This window comes from Aotus nancymaae, unplaced genomic scaffold (genome assembly GCF_030222135.1).
Source record: "Aotus nancymaae isolate 86718 unplaced genomic scaffold, 86718_ANA_hifiasm-v0.15.2.pri h1tg000021l, whole genome shotgun sequence".
Classification (NCBI taxonomy): domain Eukaryota; kingdom Metazoa; phylum Chordata; class Mammalia; order Primates; family Aotidae; genus Aotus; species Aotus nancymaae.
Window position 1 is genome coordinate 19,741,216 of NW_026988433.1, and position 20,131 is coordinate 19,761,346.

Here is a 20,131-nt window from a genome sequence, read left to right on the forward strand (position 1 = left end):
CTGTCTCCAGATTTAAGCAATTCTCCCACCTCAGCCTCCTGAGTAGCTGGGACTACAGGCACCTGCCACCATCCCCAGCTAATTTTTGTATTTTTAGTAGAGACGGGGTTTCACCATGTTGCCCAGGCTGGTCTCAAACTCCTGATCTCAGGTGATCCACCACGTCGGCCTCCCAAAGTGCTGGGATTACTGGCATAATCTTGGCATCCGGCCAATAAAACAATTATTACTCATCATGTGGGAAAGGTATATTTTTGTCTGAAGCACCTCTGCGTCTCTGATATTTTACACCCAACATGAGAACCCACGCAATTATTTACTACTCAAATGAATGACCATTCATTCAATAAATATTGGACACCTACTATGTGCCAATCCCTGGACTTTTGGCCTCAAACAAGATAGCATGTCCCCTGCCTTCTCAAAGCCCTCAGGGGCCATTAGAGAGCAATTATTATCAGTGCTATCAGATGTTGGCAGCTGAGGAGTGGGCAGGGCTTTGTAAACCTGAGCAGGCACCCCACCTGGCCCTAGGGGGCTGGGAAGGCTTCCTGGAGGAGGAGAAGTCTGAATGAAGCCAGGAGTCAGGCACAGGGAGGGCAAAGGTCTGGACATGAAAAACATGGTGTGTTCCAGGGTCAGGGAAGTATCCATCAGGGCTGGGAGGGAGAAGGCAAGGGTGAGAAAGGAAATAGGGTTGGGGCTGGAGACACCAGCAGAGATCAGAGTCTACAGGGATGCTTGTACCAATCCAGAGTTTGGACCTTACCCAGGGGCACTAGGGAGCCACAGAAGGCTTTAGGTGGGGGGATAACATGGTCAAATTCATGTCTTGTGTCTGCACCATCTCACCGTGTGAACCGAAGCAGATCATGCCCATCTCTGGGCCTCAGTTTCCCTATGTGGAAAGTGGGTGCAGGAAGACCAGGCAGCACAGATGTACATCCTTCTCGGGCTGTTTGTGATCTCCCCAGGTTTGATGATTAACTTCCAGCCACTTGGGGTTAGATAGAGCTGCTTGGCTGTGATCCTTAATGTGGACTCTGGCAAGTTTATACCCATCCTCAGACACACACCCCTCCTGGTCGGATGCCTTGTCCTGGACTGGGCACTGGGACACAGAGGTGGTAAAATCCTGTTTGTGCCTTGAGGTGGCCTCCAGCATGGAGCGGAGAGGAAGACACCCAGTTCGGTGGCAACTCTAACACCTCCTAAGATGACAGAGGGTGTCCCCACAGGGTAGCTGGGGGTGGGGCAAGACCAGGGAGGGCTTCTTGAAGTAGTAGAAACTCAGTACTACTGAGTAGTACTCAGTACAGTAGTACTCAGTACTCAGTAGAAGCTCAGGCTTTGACAAGAAGCAGACTAGCTGCGTTTAGTGTGTATCTACCATATACCAGCGCATGGTGCTGTCCAGCATATCCCACACTGTTTGTGGTTTGTTTTAGAAACGAGGTCTCACAGGGCGCAGTGGCTCACGCCTGTAATCCCAGCACTTTGGGAGGCCGAGGCGGGTGGATCACGAGGTCAAGAGATCGAGACCATCCTGGTCAACATGGTGAAACCCCATCTCTACTAAAAATACAAAAAATTAGCTGGGCATGGTGGCGCGTGCCTGTAATCCCAGCTACTCAGGAGGCTGAGGCAGGAGAATTGCCTGAACCCAGGAGGCGGAGGTTGCAGTGAGCCGAGATCGCGCCATTGCACTCCAGCCTGGGTAACGAGAGCGAAACTCCGTCTCAAAAAAAAAAAACAAAATCAAAAACAAAAGAAACAAGGTCTCACTGTGCTGCCCAAGCTGATCTTGAACTCCCGGCCTCAAGCAATCCTCCTACCTTGGCCTCCCAAAGTGTTGGGACTATAGGCAAGAGCCACTGTGCCCAGCCCCCAAAGGTTTTTTAATAGTTGGTGATTTATTTCTGTGTGCACTAGGAAAGATATGTATATGTATGTAGATATATATGCGGTGTGTGTGTACACATATGTATGTGTATGTATATGTAAAATATCAGATCCATTGTTTCATGGATATGATGGCTTAGGAAGAAGCTAAGGTTGGTATTAAAGTTTAAAAATGGAGCCTCTTTAAAAAGATACATTAATTGGCCAGGCTCATATCTGTCATCCCAGCTCTTTGGGAGACCAAGGCAGGTGGATCACGAGGTCAGGAGTTCGAGACCAGCCTGGCCAACATGGTGAAACCCTGTCTCTACTAAAGAGACAAAAATTTTGCCGGGCATGGAGGCGCAGGCCTGTAATTTCAGCTACTCAGGAGGCTGAGGCAAGAGAACTGCTTGAACCCAGGAGGCGGAGGTTGCAGTGAGCTGAGATCACACCATTGCACTCCAGCCTGGGTGACAGGGCAAGATTCCATCTAAATACACACACACACACACACACACACACACACACAGAGACAGAGAGAGATTAAATATATATTTGAAAAGGAATATATATATATATATATATAAAAATTGGCTAGGCGCAGTGGCTCAAGCCTGTAATCCCAGCACTTTGGGACGCCAAGGAGGGTGGATCACCTGAGGTCAGGAGTTCGAGACCAGCATGGCCAATGTGGTGAAACCCCATCTCTACTAAAAATACAAAAAATTAGCTGGGCGTTCAGTCGCTGCTGCCAGCTCTCATACCACGTTCTCCTGCCGCTCCGCTGCCCCACTCCTCCGCTGGTCGCAGTGGAAGAAGAAATTGCTGCGCTCATCATCAACAATGGTTCCGGCATGTGCAAAGCTGGCTTTGCTGGGGACGACGCCCCCTGAGCCGTGTTTCCCTCCATTGTTGGGCGCCCTCGGCACAGGGCGTGATGGTCGGCGTGGGTCAGAAGGACTCCTACGTGGGCGACGAGGCCCAGAGCAAGCACAGCATCCTGACCCTGAAGTACCCCATCGAGCACGGCATTGTCACCAACTGGGATGACATGGAGAAAATCTGGCACCACACCTTCTACAACGAGCTGTGTGTGGCACCGGAGGAGCACCCCGTGCTGCTGACCGAGGCTCCCCTGAACCCCAAGGCCAACAGAGAGAACATGACTCAGATCATGTTTGAGACCTTCAACACCCCGGCCACGTACGTGGCTATCCAGGCTGTGCTGTCCCTCCACGCCTCTGGGTGCACCACTGGCATTGTCATGGACTCTGGAGATGGGGTCACCCACACGGCGCCCATCTACGAGGGCTATGCCCTTCCCCACGCTATCCTGCGTCTAGACCTGGCTGGCCGGAACCTGACCAACTACCTCATGAAGATCCTCACCGAGCGCGGCTACAGCTTCACCACCACGGCTGAGCGGGAGATCGTGCGCGATATCAAGGAGAAGCTATGCTATGTCACCCTGGACTTCGAGCAGGAGATGGCCACAGCCGCATCCTCCTCCTCTCTGGAGAAGAGCTATGAGCTGCCTGATGGCCAGGTCATCACCATTGGTAATGAGCGGTTCCGGTGTCCGGAGGTACTGTTCCAGCCTGCCTTCCTCAGCATGGAATCTCGTGGCATCCACGAGACCACCTTCAACTCCATCATGAAGTGTGACATGGACATCCACAAAGACCGGTACACGAACATGGTGCTGTCCGGCAGCACCACCATGTACCCAGGCATGGCCGACAGGATGCAGAAGGAGTTCACCACCCTGGCACCCAGCACCATGAAGATCAAGGTCATTGTTCCCCCAGAGTGTTAAGTACTCTGTGTGGATCGGTGGCTCCATCCTGGCCTCACTGTCCACCTTCCAGCAGATGTGGATTAGCAAGCAGGAGAACAACGAGTCTGGCCCCTCCATCGTCCACCACAAATGCTTCTAAATGGACTGCGAGCAGATGCATAGCATTTGCTGCATGGGTTAATTCAGAAGTACAAATTTGCCCCTGGCAAATGCATATACCTCCTGCTAGCCTCATGAAACTGGAATAAACCTTAGAAAAGAAATTGTCCTTGAAGCTTGTATCTGATATCAGCACTGGATTGCAGAACTTGTTGCTGATTTTGACCTTGCATCCAAGTTAACTGTTCCCCTTGGTATTTGTTTAATACCCTGTACGTGTCTTTTATTTCAACCCTTAGTACATGTGGCTTGGTCACTTTGTGGCTGAGGTAAGAACGTGCTTGTGGGCAGACAAGTCTGGCTTGGTGAGTCTGCGTGGCCAGCAGTCTCCTATCTGTGCAGGGTATTCATGTGTCAGGGCTGAGTGTTCTGGGATTGCTCTAGAGGCTGGCAAGTGCTGCCAGTCTGTCAGGGTTGGAAAGTCCAAGCCATAGGACCCGGTTTCCTTTCTTAGCTGATGTTTTCCTGCCAGAGCACCGTGGGCTGTTACTTGCCTTGAGTTGGAAGCAGTTTGCATTTACACCTGTAAATGTATTCATCCTTTTCATTTACGTAAGGTTTTTTTGTACACAACTCTCGATTCTTTAAAGAGATGGCAACAAATTTTGGTTTTCTACTGTTATGTGAGAACATTAGGTCCCAGCAACACATCATCGGGTAAGGAAAAATAAAAGTGCTGCCATAAAAAAAAAATAGCTGGGCATAATGGTGAGCACCTGTAATACCGTCTACTAAAGAGGCTGAGGCAGGAGAATCACTTGAACCGGGGAGGCAGAGTTTGCAGTGAACCTAGGTCATGCCATTGCACTCCAGCCTGGGTAACAAGAGCAAAACTCTGTCTTAAATATATATAGATAGATAGATAGATAGATAGATAGATATTTTTAGTAGTAGTAATAATAGTAGTGGTAGTTTCTGGCATGAACAAGCAGCATGCCTAGTAGTTAAAACACAGACCCTGCAGCATAGATCTGATACAAATACTTGCTCTGCCACTTTCTGACTGTGTGACCCTGTGACCTTGAGTAAGTCACTTAACCCTTCTGTGCCTTGTTCCCTCAAATATCAGATGGGGATAAAATCCTGCTCCTCTAGCAGTCGATGTGAGGATCGAATGAGCTAACGCAGGTAAAATGTGAGAACGGTAGTTAGCGCTCTGTGTTTGCTGCTGTTGCTTCTGTTTTATTTTGTTTTGTTTTTTTGAGACAGAGTCTCACTCACTCTGTCGCCCAGGCTGGAGTGCAGCGGCGTGATCTTGGCTCACTGCAACCTCCACCTCATGGGTTCAAGTGATTCTCCTGCCTCAGCCTCCTGAGTAGCTGGGATTACAGGAGCTCACCACCACGCCCGGCTAATTTTTGTATTTTTAGTAGAGATGGGGTTTCACCATGTTGGCCAGGCTGCTCTCGAACTCCTGACCTCAAGTGATCTGCCCGCCTCAGCCTCCCAGTGTGGTAGGATTGCAGGCATGAGCCACCGCGCCTGGTTGCTACTGCTTTTTATTACTTTCATAAAAGAGGTGACGGGACAATATGTCAAAAGTTGCAAAGATGGCACGTGAGTGTTTGAAGTACCATGGCGTCATTATGTCACAAAATGCTAACAACTGCCTGGAAAGTATGACAATAAACCCTACATTGTGGAAATAGGGCCAGAGACGCCAAATCGCTTTTCCAAGGTCACATAGCAGTGGCGGAGCCCAGGGCTCAGACCCAGAGGGACCCGGCTCCAGAGCTCCTGGCTTGGGTGAGGAAGAGGATGGGCTGGGGAAGCTATGTGCATCAGAGAGCAGATGAGGCTGGAGAGGTGGGCCAGGTCACTGACCCGTCCCCACCACAGCCATGTTCGTCAGCCAGCCCCTGTCCCTGACACCTCGAGCCGCCAAACACCCACCCTGACCAGTCCCCTGGGTTATTCATTAAGCTTCATTACACCATCCTCACCCCTGGCTGCCCTTCCTGTTCCCAGGACAAGGGAATTGCATGGAGAAGAGGGACAAGCCTCTGACGCCTGAGATTAGCCCTTCCCAATTTGCAGGTTTAACACTGGACTCAGCGTCATCTGCTTCCCAAGCCCCGAAGGCTTAGTTCTACTAAATTGCGAAAGAGCTGAGGCTCAGGCAGCCAGGGGGCCAGCCCAGCTAGTGAGTAGCAACTGCGCTGGAATTTGGGTGCAGGTCTCCCAACACCCAATACAACAGGGCATCTTAGCTAAGTTCTCAGACTCATCAACCCTGGCCAAGATGGCACATCGCTAGAGACCAGAGAGGGTCTCACACTGGGAGGTCACATTCCCCCTGGCTGGAGCTGGGGCACACTGTCCTCTGGAGAGAGACATGGCTCTACGTGTCTCACTGTCCTACCCTCTCCCTACTGCAGCCCCAACGCCTAACCGCACTTTGCTTAGCCCCTCGTAAGTATTTACATTTGAGACATTTGTACAGAGGAACTCTCCCTCTGTCTTCTTGCCTTTGAAAAGGAAAGGAATCGGTGATCAAGGGAGAAGCTGAGGCACAGAAAGGTTAAGTAACTTGCTCCAGCTCGCCCAGCAAATAGGCCATGGGACCAATCTTCCAGGGACCCCACATCCAACCTGGATGCTCTTGTGCCAAGAGGCAGAAATTCATAGCCACAGTGTCTGAGCTGAAAGAATTCACGGAGGCTGAAACTTCCTTTGCAAAGATTATGACAGAGAGAAATCAGGCCTAGAGGACTCCAGCTTGTTTTCAGCCTCACAGGCTGGCCATCCTCATTCCCAGGTGTAGGCCAAGCCAACCATGGGAGGATGTTTTTTTTCTTTGAGACAGGGTTTCACTCTGTGACAGGCTGGAGTGCAGAGGCACAGTGATGGATCACTGCAGCCTCAATCTCCTGGGCTCAAGCAATCCTCCCACCTCAGCCTCCAGAGTAGCTGGGACTACAGGTGCATGCCACCACACTCAGCTGATTTTATTTTTTAGAGACAGAGTCTCCCTATGTTACCCAGGCTGGTCTCAAACTCCTGGCCTCAAGCAATCCTCTCTCCTTGGCTTCCCAAAATGCTGAGATTATAGGCATGAGCCACCATGCCTAGCCCACCATGGGAATTTAATTTATAGTTTAACTTTGAAGCAAGGTCAGTCGCAGTGGTTCACACCTGTAATTCCAGCACTTTGGGATGCTGAGATGGAAGGATAGCTTGGGCCAGGAGTTTGAGACCAGCCTGGGCAACATAGTGAGACCTTTCTTTATTAAAAAAAAAAAAAAAAAAAAAAAATTAGCCAGGCATAGTACACACCTGTAGTCCCAACTCCTAAGGAGGCTGAGGTGGGAGGCTCGCTTGAGCCCACAAGGTGGAGGCTAGAGTGAGCCCTGATCACGCCACTGCACTCCAGTGCAGTGGGACTCTGACTCAAAAAAAAAAACAAAAACCTAACCCCCTCCTTGCCCAGGGACTGAAATCACTTTTGTAAAACTAGTAAAATATCATGAAATTAAGATTATGAAAGAGGCTTGAGTTCTGCTAAAATCTAAATGTAATTTCTGTAACCCCTTACTGTTTAAGAGTCATGTGAAGGCTGAGCATGGTGGCTCACAACTATAATTTTAGCACTTTGGGAGGCTGAGTTGGGAGGATTGCTTGAGCCCAGGAGTTCAAGGAGGCCTGGGCACCATACTGAGACCCCATCTCTACAAACAAAAAAAATTAGCTGGGTGTGGTGGCACCGCTATAGCTCCAGATACTCAGGAAGCTGAGGCAGGAGGACCCCTTGGGTTCAGGAGTTTGAGGCTGCAGTGATCTGTGATCGCACCACTGCACCCTAGCCTGGGCAACAGAGTAAGACCCTGTCTCAAAACAAGAAAAGACAGAGAGAGAATCATATGACCAGAGATCACAAGATTTGTGACTTCCCGAATTACTTCTATAGAAACATTACTATTATAGAACCTTAGATTGGTCTTTTGAGATGTTTTTTAGACTTTCGCATTCTGGTAACTGACTGACCCCCCTGACCCCGCAGACCCATGACTCAATCAGTATTTGATGACAAGTGCCCCACCTGGAGGTGGACTCACCCCATTTTCCCCAACCTCAGCACTACTGACATTTGGAGCCAGAGCATTCTTGGGAGTGAGGGGCATTCGTGTCACTGCAGAGATCACAGTACATCTTCTGGTCCTGTGCATAGCAGCAACCCTGGCCTCCACCCACCAGATGCTAATAGCACCCTCCATTCCAGGCTTGACACCCCAAAATGTCTCCAGACATTGCCCAGCCCACCCCTGGGTTGCAAAATTGTTCCACTTTGAGAAGCACTGTCCTTGAGTAGGGGATTTGGGGTGAGCCTGACTCACACAGGGGCTGGAGGCTGCACAGAAAGCACAGGTCCCACAAAGGAAGGACAGGAAGGAGAAGCCATCCCAGGGGCTTGAACAAGCACTGAGTCTTAAGAACATTTAGGGTGCTTTTGCATTTAGAAGGATGAATGCGTGAAAACTGGGTAGTATGAAAGCTGGGCAGGCGGTGGAAACAGATACTGGCTTAGAGCAGGCGTGACGGGCTAACAGAGGGATCTCGGGGGTCCTTCTTCTGGAAGAGAGGGGTCATATGCCCGAATGCACTTTTCTTTTTTTTTTTTTTGAGATGCAGTCTCAATCTGTTGCCCAGGCTGGAGTGCAGTGGTGAGATCTCGGTTCACTGCAACCTCCGCCTCCTGGGTTCAAGCAATTCTCTTGCCTCAGCCCCCCGAGTAGCTGGGACTACAGGCATGTGCCACCACGTCCAGGCAATTTTTGTATTTTTAGTAGAAAAGGGTTTTCACCATGTTGGCCAGGCTGGTCTTGAACTCCTGACCTCAGGTGATCCACTCACCTTGACCTCTCGAAGTGCTAGGATTACAGGTGTTAGCCACCACACACCTGCCTGGCCAATATGGTAAAACCCCATCTCTACTTAAAATACAAAAATTAGCCAGGCGTGGTGGTGCGCACCTGTAATCCCAGCTGCTTGGAAGGCTGAGGCAGGAGAATCGCTTGAACCTGGGAGGCAGAGGCTGCAGTGAGCCAAGATCGCGCCACTGCCCTCCAACCTGGGCAACAGAGTGAGACTCCATCTCAAAAAAATAAATAAATAAAATGAAATAAAAAATAGCAGCTGCTGTTCTTTGAGTCCTTACTTGGCGCCTGGCCCTAGGCTGCCATTGTCTCTAAGCCTCGCAATACCCTGTAGATATCATTGCTCCCATCTCTCGGGGCAGGAAACTGAGGCTAAGGGAAGTTAGGTGACCACCACCCCAACGTCACACAGCAGGGCAGCAGTTTCAGCCTGAGGTCTGAGACCGAGTTAATCATGAGACTCAGGGCTTGGCTGCACTGACCAGGGAGGGCAAACAGAGGTGAGAGCTGCCTGTCCTCCTCAGCTGTGAAAACAACCGTCAGAATACCCACCTCCTGCAAGCAAGGACATGCTGATCTGGCAATCCCCCGGGACACTTCCCCAGAAGGTGTGATGTAACCGAACCAGGAAATGGAGATGACAGAGGCACTTGACAAAGCTCCCTGGCCGGACGCCACCATCCGCCTCCTGAGATTTCAGGCTTGTTTAGATGGAGCTGGTTCTCAGTGTGTCCATCTATGAAATGGGAAGAAGGTGACTTGCACTTTCCTCTCTGCTTCCTAAGACTTCTTTTCTTTCTTTTTTTCTGAGACAGAGTCTTACTCTGTCACCCAGGCTGGAGTGCAGTGCGTGATCTCCGCTCACCGCAACCTCCACCTCCCAGGTTCAAGTGATTCTCCTGCCTCAGCCTCCTGAGTAGCTGGGACTACAGGCATGAGCCACCATGCCTGGTTAATTTTGTTGTATTTTTAGTAGAGATGGGGGTTTCACCATGTTGGCCAGGCTGGTCTTGAACTTCCAACCTCAGGTGATCCGTCCGCCTCAACCTCCCAAAGTGCTGGGATTACAGGTACCCAGTCATTCAAGACCTTTTAAAGGAAAGCTAGGTGAGAGAAGAGCACCCCTGTGCTCCAGCACCCAGAGCTACAGACATGAATGCCTTCAGACCAAAAAGTCAAAATATCCATCTCTCTCTCTCTCTCTCTTTTTTTGAGACAGAGCCTGTCACTCTGTTCCCCAGCCTGGAGTGCAGTGGTACAATCTTAGCTCACTGCAGCCTCAACCTCCTGGGCTCAAGTGATCCACCCACCTCGACCTCCCAAACTGCTGGCATTACAGGCATGAGCCACTGCGCCTGCTCTGGCCATCACCTCTTGAGTGCTCACTATGTGCTGGAAACTGTCCTTACAGTTTTACCTCAATGAAGCTACTAAAGCCTCATTACAAATCTAAGAGGTGGATACTCCTCTAGTTGAAGAAACCAAAGCACAGAAAGGTTAAGTGACTTGTCGAAAGTCACACAGCAAGTTGATGGCAACGGTTGGATTTGAACTTGGGCCTGTCTGACTGCACAGCCTATGAGGTCTGCCACAAGGTTACACAGCCTCTTGCTTGCTGTCTGGAAATGAACAAGCCTGGGATGCTACAATCACGGGTATGAACTAATCCCTCTGAGGTTCAAGCCCTTCCTTGAGACCCCTCAGCAGCTGATGGACTGGTCAGAATGCCCCCATCACGTGGCCACTCTACCTGGTTCTGTCCCCTTTCTCCCCAGCGTGACCTAGAGCAAGCCCCTAGTCCTCTTAGGGTCTTGGTCAGCCCATCCACATGACGGGACAAAGAAACACACATGTACCGCATGTGTAGGGTTGGTTTTCTGTGTGTGTATATTTAAAAATTAAGATGTTGCCAGGCTCAGTGGCTCATGCCTGTAATCCTAGCACTTTGGGAGGCCAAGGCAGGCGGATTCGTTGAGCCCAGGAATTCAAGACCAGCCTGGGAAACATGGTGAAACCCTGTCTCTACAAAAAAATTACAAAAAAAATTAGCCGGGCTTGGTGGCAAGTGCCTGTAGCCCCGCTACTTGGGGGGCTGAGGTGGGAGGAGCACTTGAGTCCAGGAGGTCAAGGCTGCAGTGAGCCAAGATTTTACCACTGCACTCCAGCCTGGGGTGGCATGCACCTGTAGTCCCAGCCACTTGAGAGGCTGAGGCAAGAGGATCTCTTGAGCCCAGGAGGTTGAGGCTGTGGTGAGCCATGATCATGACACTGTACTCTAGCCTGGGCAACGGAGTGTGACCTTGTCTCAAAAAGAAAAAATTAAGATGTACTCAGATAGCAAATGTCCATGAATTGATGAACAGATAATCAAAATGTGGTCTATCCACAGGATGAAATAATATTTACCCATAAGAAGAAATGGAGGCCTGGTACATGCCACAACACGAATGAATCGTGAGAACATGACACCAGTGAAAGCAGCTGGACACAAAAGACCACACACTGTGTGGTTCCATTTATACCAACTGACAAAAGAACAGGGCAGCCGGGTGCAGTGGCTCACACCTGTAATACCAGCACTTGGGAGGCCAAGGCGGGTGAATCACTGGAGGTCAGGAGTTCGAAACCAGCCTGGCCAACATGGCAAATCCCCATCTCTACTAAAAATACAAAAATTACCGGGGCATAGTGGTACACACCTGTAATTCCAGCGATCTGGGAGGCTGAGGCAGGAGACTCGCTTGAACCCGGGAGATGGAGGTTGAAGCGAGCCAAGATCACACCGAGAGAGCAAGACTCGGTTTCAAAAAAAAAGAACAGAGCGGATCCACAGAGAATGAATACAGACTGGTTGCCAGGGTTCTGGGGTGGGTAGGGAAGGATACAGAAAGACTTTTTGGAGTGATGAAAAAGTTCTGAAATTAATACTCTGAATGGGTGAATTGTATTGGTACATGAATTATATCTCAATCAAGTTGTTACTTTAAAAAGCATAATCCAAAACAGGATATCAAAGACAGGGATATATATTTTGTCTTTTCCCCCTTTTTGGTTCTTATATCACCCGTTTTCTTAATTTGATTTTTTCAGATCGCAACACAGATACATTCTTTTTTTTAAAGACAGACTCTTGCTATGTTGCCCAGGTTGATTTTGAACACCTGAGCTCAAGTGAGCCTCCCACCTCAGCCTCCTGAGTAGACAAGTGCACACCACCACTCAGCTTTGATACATTTTTTTTTTTAATTGAGACAGGGTCTCGCTCTGTCACCCAGGCTGGAGTACAGTGGTGCAATCTTGGCTCACTCCAGCCTTCACTTCCCAGGCTCAAGTGATCCTCCCACCTCAGCTTCCCGAGTAGCTGGGACTACAGGTGCACAGCACCACATCGGCTAATTTTTGTAGTTTTTGTAGAGACAGGGTTTCACATGTTGCCCAGGCTGGTCTCGAACTCTTGGGCACAACTGAACTCCTCCTGAAAAATATACCCCATAAGTGTATACATCTACTGTGTACCCACCAATGACATAAGAACCAAACCAACTCCTCCCACCTTGGCCTCCCAAAGTGCTGAGACTATAGGTGTGAGCCACCACGCCCAGCCGGATGCATTCTTGGTGAAGCAAATGGAACAATATACAGAGGTCTGGAGAGTCTGTCATCTTGTCCCTACCACTTGCAACTCCAAATCCATGTCCTCCCCCATAGCCAATCATGACACTGGCGTGCCAATTAATTTGGCGTTGTAAGATAGTGAATCGCTGTCTTTCTTCAGTCTGAACGCTCTGACTTCATGGGTAACCTCGCGTGGAGATATCATGGCCTCTGAATGTGACCAGGCGGGCAGGATCGCCCACCTGCTTCCTACTCAACCCTCTCCACTGGCGCCATGTCCTCAAATGACTCAGAAGTCCTGAGCTGACATTTCTGCACTGCCACTCGCCACCTGGTGTTCCCAGGGACACTTTTACCCACCTTCTGAGCCTGTTCCTACCTGTACCATAGGACTCAAAATACCCATTCCCCTGGCTGTCTGGGGCTTATGGGAGACCCTACCTGGGAAACATAAAGGATCGGGGGCCAGAAGGTGCTCCAGCAAAGTGAGTGCCAGCTGTATACACTCAGATGCACACTAGGGCGGCTCTGTCTCCACGTGAGCTTCACCAACCCCACCTCTCCCTAGGTTTGCCACCTCTCATCCCCAAAACTCGCCCATGGATGCCCCACTGGGGAGGGAGCCTGGGAGTGCCATGGAAGGTGAGAGGGGGCCCGCAAGAGGGGACAGCTTGTCCCACAGAGGACGACAGCTGAGCACGCTGTTTGTACCCCGGTTGGCCTCTGGCTCATCAATATTCTCGTCCCAGCCAGCCCGACAAGAGAGCTTTGTTGAGGAGGCCAGGGAGAGAGTCGGCCAGGCCTGTGTGTGAGTGTGTGTGTGTGTGTGTGTGTGTGTGCCACCCTGTGGATAGAAGATCTCCACACAGCTAGGGGCAAACAAGAGTCTTGGCATGGGGCATGGAGAGTTTTCAGATGCAAGACCTTCCAGTTCTGTGATGATGATGATGACGATGATGGCTACTAACTTACTGAACACTCAGCCAGTTCCAGGCCCCTCCCACACATGCATTATCAAGTCACCTAAGCCTAGAGGGAAGTACCATTATCATTCCCATTTCACACATGAGCAAATTGAGGCTCCAGGAGGCAGAATAACTTACCCATTGCCACACAGCTAGGAAACAATAGAGCCAGGACTTGAACCCTGGTACCCTAGGGTCATATCCACCCATCTCTTCATGCCAAAGGTCATAAAAGGCTGATGGGGGAAGGCAATACAGAACTGCTGTGTTTTGGAAGTTTTTCATTTTTTTTAATTTTAAAAAATTTTGGTGGATACACAGAAGGTGTATATACTTATGGGGTTTATTTATTGGGTAAGGACCTTTTTTTTTAAAACAGAGTCTCACTCTGTCACCCAGGCTGACGTAAAATGGTGCGATCTCGGCTCACTGCAATCTCCACCTCCTGGGTTCAAGTGATTCTCCTGCCTCAGCCTCCTGAGTAGCTGGGATTACAGGCACCCACCACCACACCCAGCTAAATTTTCTATTTTTAGTAGAGACGGGGTTTCACCATGTTCCTCAGGCTGGTCTCGAACTCTTGACCTCAACTGATCCACCCACCTCAGCCTCCCAAAGTGCTGGGGTTACAGGTGTGAGCCACCACACTCAACTTGTTTTGGATTGCAGGTTTGGGAGCATGCTGCCTGGGTTCTGCGGCCAGCTCCTCCCTCTTACCATTGGGCAAGTGCCAATCTCATGTGCCTCAGTTTCCCTTTCTGTAATATGGGCATAATAACAGTACCCACCTCCTCTGTGGTTTGGTACTTGCTGAGGCTCAGTGGCTGTTAGACATTCTAGCTTTATTACTGTTATTGTTTCTTGGGCACCTACTGCGTGCCAATCACATGCTAGCAACTTCAAGTGCATTATCTCACACAATCCTTATTTTATTTTTCTAATGGTCCTTGGGAAGTAGATATTGTCCCCATTTGCAAGTGAAGAAACTATAAATCAAGAAGTATTAGGCCGGGTGCAGTGGCTCACACCTGTAATCCAGCACTTTGGGAGGCCAGGAGCTCAAGACCAGCCTAGCCAACATGGTGAAACCCTGTCTCCACCAAAATTACAAAAATTAGCTGGGCATGGTGGCAGGAGCCTTTAATCCCAGCTACTCAGGAGGCTGAGGGAGGAGAATCATTTGAACCTAGGAGGCAGAGGTTGCAATGAGCCAAGATCGAACCACTGCACTCCAGCCTGGGCAACAGATTGAGACACTGTCTCAAAAAAAAAAAAAGGCAGTATCTGAGGCAGTTCTCAATGCCAAGATTAAGAACATGACCAGGAGACGGGTCCATGCCTTTCTCCATAAATGATTTTAGGTCTTCAATATTTAAATTGGAATAGCAGGCTGGAAGCTGGGAGAAAAAGAAAGAGGGTACAGTCACACTACTGAATCTACATGTCCCAAGAGAAGAGGAGCAGGGAGGGGAATAGTCAGGTATGTGATTGTCTCAAGCTCAATAAATTGGCACTTTGCATAAGGTAAGGTGAACACAGAGTAGCTGCAGGACTGTTTAACCTTTTATCTGCAGCTCTCTGCTCAGGAATGAAAGGAAAGGCAGCTTCTTGCATGACTCAGCTCCCAGCTCCCTTGTTTTCCTTTTGGCAAAGTGAACTGGGGTCCCAAGTGTTGTCAACCTGAAAAAGCACTTGGGCTTAGAGTCTATTTTTCTGATAAAGTATCTGATTTAAGCACTTTTTTCTTTAAGTCACTTCATTAGAGCTCTTTTGTCTATTTTTAGGAGTAACATTAGATACATGACACAAATATATACATGTATTAGACACAGAGAGAGGTAGGTCTTTTTTTTTTAATATATTACATTTTTTCTTTTTTTAAATAGAGATAGGGTTGTTCACCATGTTGGCCAGGCTGGTCTTGAACTCTTGACCTCAGGTGATCCACCGCCTCGGCCTCCCAAAGTGCTGAGATTACAGGCATGAGCCACCCTGCCCAGACTTTTTTTTTTTTTTTTCAGACAGAGTCTCACTCTGTCGCCCAGGCTGGAGTGCAGTGGCACAATCTCGGCTCACTGCAACCTCTACCTCCCAGGTTCAAGCTATCCTGCCTCACCTTCCTGAGTAGCTGGGACTACAGGCGCGTGCCACAATGCCTGGCTAATTTTTTTATGTTTTTAGTAGAGACGGGGTTTCACCATATTAGCCAGGATGGTCTCCATCTCCTGACCTTGTGATCTACCCGCTTCAGCCTCCCAAGGTGCTGGGATCACAGGTGTGAGCCACCGTGCCGGACAAACAGAGGTAGATCTTATAGATCCCTAACACCTCCTTTTTTCTCCCTCCTATTTAATACTTCTAATTTCATTTATTTATTTATTTATTTATTTATTTTTTAAAGATGGGGTTTCACCATGTTGGCCAGGCTGGACTCGAACTCCTGACCTCAGGTGATCTGCCCACCTTGGCCTCCCAAAGTGCTGAGATTACAGGGGTGAGCCACCTCACCCAGCCAAGACTTCTAATTTCTTTTTCTTTTTTCTTTTTTCTTTTTTTTTGAGACGGGGTCTCACTCTGTTGCCCAGGTAGGAGTGCAATGGTGTGATCATGGCTCACTGCAGCCTCAACCACTCAACTCCTGACTCAGGCTCAAGTGATCCTCCCACCTCAATCTTCCAAGTAGCTTGGACTGTTGTTATACGCCACCACACTCAGTTGATTTTTTTATTTTTTGTAGAGATGGGGTCTCACTATGTTGCCCAAGCTGATGTCACTCCTTGACTCAAGCACTCCTCCCACCTCAGCCTCCCAAAGTGCTGGAATTAGTGCTGGTTACCACGCCCAGCCCAACCCCTCATTTCTGGATAAGCTGTTTCTTTAGCCTCGGCAACTGTTAGCTAGATAGCCCTAAATTTACATACTAAATAAACAACTCTTAGATGAAAATCAGATAGCAAAAATGTATAGCTCAAAGTACAGAGAGAGAGCAAAGAGAGTCTGGGTGTGTTAGAGAGATTTGAAATGGATGCCACGGCCAACGTGGTGGCTGACACCTGTAATCCCAACATTTTAGGAGGCTGAGATGGGAGGATGGCTTGACCTCTTCCCATCTCAGAAGTTCAGGACCAGCCTGGGCAATAATGATGAAACTTTGGCTCTTCAAAAAATAAAAATAAAAATTAGCTGGGCATGGTAGCAAACACCTATAGTCCCAGCTGCTTGGGAGGCTGAGGTGGGAGGATTGTTTGAACCTGGGAAGTCGAGGCTGCAGTGAGCCATGATTGCACCACTGCACTCCAGCCAGAGCAACAGAGTGAGACCTTGTCTCAAAAAAAAAAAAAGAAGAAAGCAAGTCAAAGAAAAAGTTATAGAAATCTACCATGGGATTATACAAGGAGACCAATTTTATTTAGACAGGTAGTTTTAAATTTAGTCTCTATCTTTTGACTGGATCTCGGAGCTCTGGGCAAAGCCCACACCAAATCCTGGGTCTCCAAAGAGTGTTATCACCAACCTAGGCTGCGTGATGTTTACCGTGTACTTTGTTGCAAAGACATTTATCTAAGTGTCTAAACCACACCCTTTATTTTCTTTAAAAAAAGTTTTTTTGGCTGGGCACGGTGGCTCACGCCTGTAATCCCAGCACTTTGGGAGGCCGAGGCAAGCGGATCACAAGGTCAAGAGATCGAGACCATCCTGGCCAACATGGTGAAACCCCATCTCTACTAAAAAATACAAAAATTAGCTGGGCAAGGTGGCGTATACCTGTAGTCCCAACTACTAGGGAGGCTGAGGCAGGACAATTGCTTGAACTCAGGAGGTGGAGATTGCAGTGAACCGAGATTGTGCCACTGCACTCCAGCCTGGCACCTGGCAACAGAGCAAGACTGTCTCAAAAAAAAAAAAAAATTTGATGTAACTAGACCCTCATCCAGACCCTCTCTTATTTTAAACATCCAAGAGTAGCTCCTGTTGTAATAACAATTTTAATCAAAAAATAAATCAGGTGGCCGGGCATGGTGGCTCAGGCCTGTAATCCCAGCACTTTCAGAGGCCGACTCAGGCAGATCATGAGGTCAGGAGTTCGAGACCAGCATGACCAACATAGTGAAACCCCATCTCCACTAAAAATACAAAAATTTGCCAGGCGTGGTGGCATGCACCAGTAATCCCAGCAACTCAGGAGGCTGAGGCAGGAGAATTGCTCTAATCCGGAAGGTGGACACTCCATCTTGAAAAAAAAAAAAAATCAGGTAACACACTACAAAAGGCAGCAGTTGAAGATCTCAGAGGAACTTATCTGTTTATACTCTTAGGGGTCCATAAGGAAAAACAGAGGTTTCTCCCCAAAAAGGAATCTGGCACCTTCTCTGTTTTCCTTAAGGAATCCCAAGCTGTTAGAAACTATTTTAGGTCCCTTGAGCTGTAGAGGGTGGCAGAAGAAAGAAGACAGGCAGAACTAAATTGGAGAAAACAGAATTCAGTTGACTGAGAAGAAAAAACAAGATCCTGGTGGGTGGGGTGGCTCTCACCTGTAATCCCAGCACTTTGGGAGGCTGTGAAAAAGGGTGAAAAAGGGACAGAATCTCAGCTACTGAACTAGAGTGAGGTGACAGCCAAGTAACCTCTTTCCGTTTGGCTTGGCTAGCAAAAGATGGCCTTGTTATGTTGTGATAACCTGCTTTTTGCCAGCTTTAACTAACTCTGCCTTTCTCAGACCAAATGCTGTCCAGGCTTTATGTTAGCTTCTTGAGCCGGACAGACTCCATCTTTGCTTCTTCATTTTAGATATTTTCTCACCATTAAGTATGTAACTATAGTATGCAGCTGGGGCAGGCTGACACTGGGCACCCAGGAATGCATTTGTTGATAAGAGGCCGAGTTAAGTGGTACCAGCAGAGCCTGGGAATGCAGGTGCAGGCGGACACCCAGAGCCCCCATCATCTATAAGTTGTATGTCTTCCATGACAGCTTTGCCCCTCGCGCCTGGCACTGTTTTATTTCTCGTGTATCAGTTTATCTTTTAACTTTTTTGCTTACTCTGCTTTTGTGAAAAATTTGCTTCAGCTAGTTTCCCCTCCCTTTTAAAACTGGGGTATAAAAGACCACCTAACTTTTTCTTCGGGGCCGAGAGAATTTTGGGCGTTAGCTACCTCTCGGTCGCTGGCTTAATAAAGGACTCATAATTCAGTCTCAGAGTGTGGCACATTCCTTGACTCTCTTGGGGACAACAATGTAAATAGTGCCCCTCAGGTAGTCAAAATCCTTCTCTCCCTCTATTTTTTTCTTTTGCTATTTGCTGGCTGTTTTTTCTTTTTCCTTTTTTTCCCCCAGCTGTAGGAATTTAGCCAATTCGTGAGGCCTTGTTCGCCATCATTTTAAACTTTCCTTCAGATTTGACCAAGTCAAGTGGCATTGGTCCAATCCAATGGGAAAAAGACCAAAACAACAAAAACAAAAACGGTTAAGCGAAGGGAAGCACCGATCCAGCAATGTGTAAGACCACTGAGCGCTCCAACGGCAAGGAGAAATTCAGGTCAGCCGGTTGTCAATCTTGACTTCTGGTCATGGGGCCCCGGCTGAAGGCTGCTCTCTGCCACCCTAGAAGAAGGAAAAACTCACACTCGCCTTCTCTGCCAGACACGAGTGAAACTCCGGAAAGGAGCTGCCTGCCTGCCATCATCGTGGAAGCCGGAAAACTCACCATCCTCATTGGAAGCGAGTAATACTCAGAAAAGAAGCTTCACAGAGACATCAACTTTAGATATCAACCAATTTGGGGAGATCAGGAGTTCTCTGGAGGTGGGGAGCTCCCAGGCCTCAGCAAATTGTCCTGTTTTGGGGGAGCAATCAAGATAGCTCAAGGCTGGGTGCGGTGGCTCATGCCTGTAATCCCAGCACTCTAGGAGGCTGAGGCGGGTAGATCACTTGAGGTCAGGAGTTCAAGACCAGCCCTGGCTAACATGGTGAAACCCCATCTCCACTAAAAAAAAAAAAAAAAAAAAAAAAAAATTAGTCAATGTGGTGGCACATGCCTATACTGCTAGTAACTTGGGAAGCTGAGATAGGAGACTCGCTTGAACCCAGGAGAAGGAGGTTGCAATGAGCCAAGATCATGCCATTGCACTCCAGCCTGGGTGATAGAGGGAGATTGTCTCAAAGGAAAAAAAAAAGATAGCTCAAGCTGGTACCAAGCACCAATAGGAGATTTGTCAAAGGTCAGGGCCACCTCCACCCAGGGTCCCTTTCATGAGTCTCCAATCTGTAAATCAAAAAGAAGGCCAGGCACAGTGGCTCACGCCTGTAATCCCAGCACTTTGGGATGCCAAGGCAGGCAGATCACCTGAAGTCAGGAGTTTGAGACCAGCCTGACCAACATGAAGAAACCTCATCTCTACTAAACCCCATCTCTACTAAAAATACAAAATTAGCCGGCATGGTGGTACACGCCTGTAATCCCAGATGGAGAATTACTTGAACTCATGAGGCGGAGGTTGCAGTGAGCAGAGGTCACGCCATTGCACTCCAACCTGGGCAACAAGAACGAAACTCTGTCTCAAAAAAAAATCCAAAAGATTCAGACAGGTCTCAATCCATTTAGAAGTTTATTTTGCCAAGGTTAAGAATGCACCTGGGAGACAGGTCTATGCCTTTCTTCAGAGATGACTTCAGGGTGTCAGTACTTAAAGGAGAAAAGCAAGCTGGAGGTGAAAGAAGGAGGATATGGTCACATTACGGAAGCCATAGTTTGTAAGAGAAGAGGAGCAGGTAGGGAAATACTCAACTACCATTTGTCTTGAGCTCAATAAATTGGTGCTTTACATAAGATAAGGTAA

General features: G+C 48.6%; 1 pseudogene; it reads left to right on the forward strand.

The window, feature by feature from the left end:
- The first annotated feature begins 2,806 nt into the window (after positions 1-2,806).
- LOC105728581 (actin, cytoplasmic 2-like) lies at positions 2,807-3,821 on the forward strand (annotated as a pseudogene).
- The last annotated feature ends 16,310 nt before the right edge of the window (positions 3,822-20,131 follow it).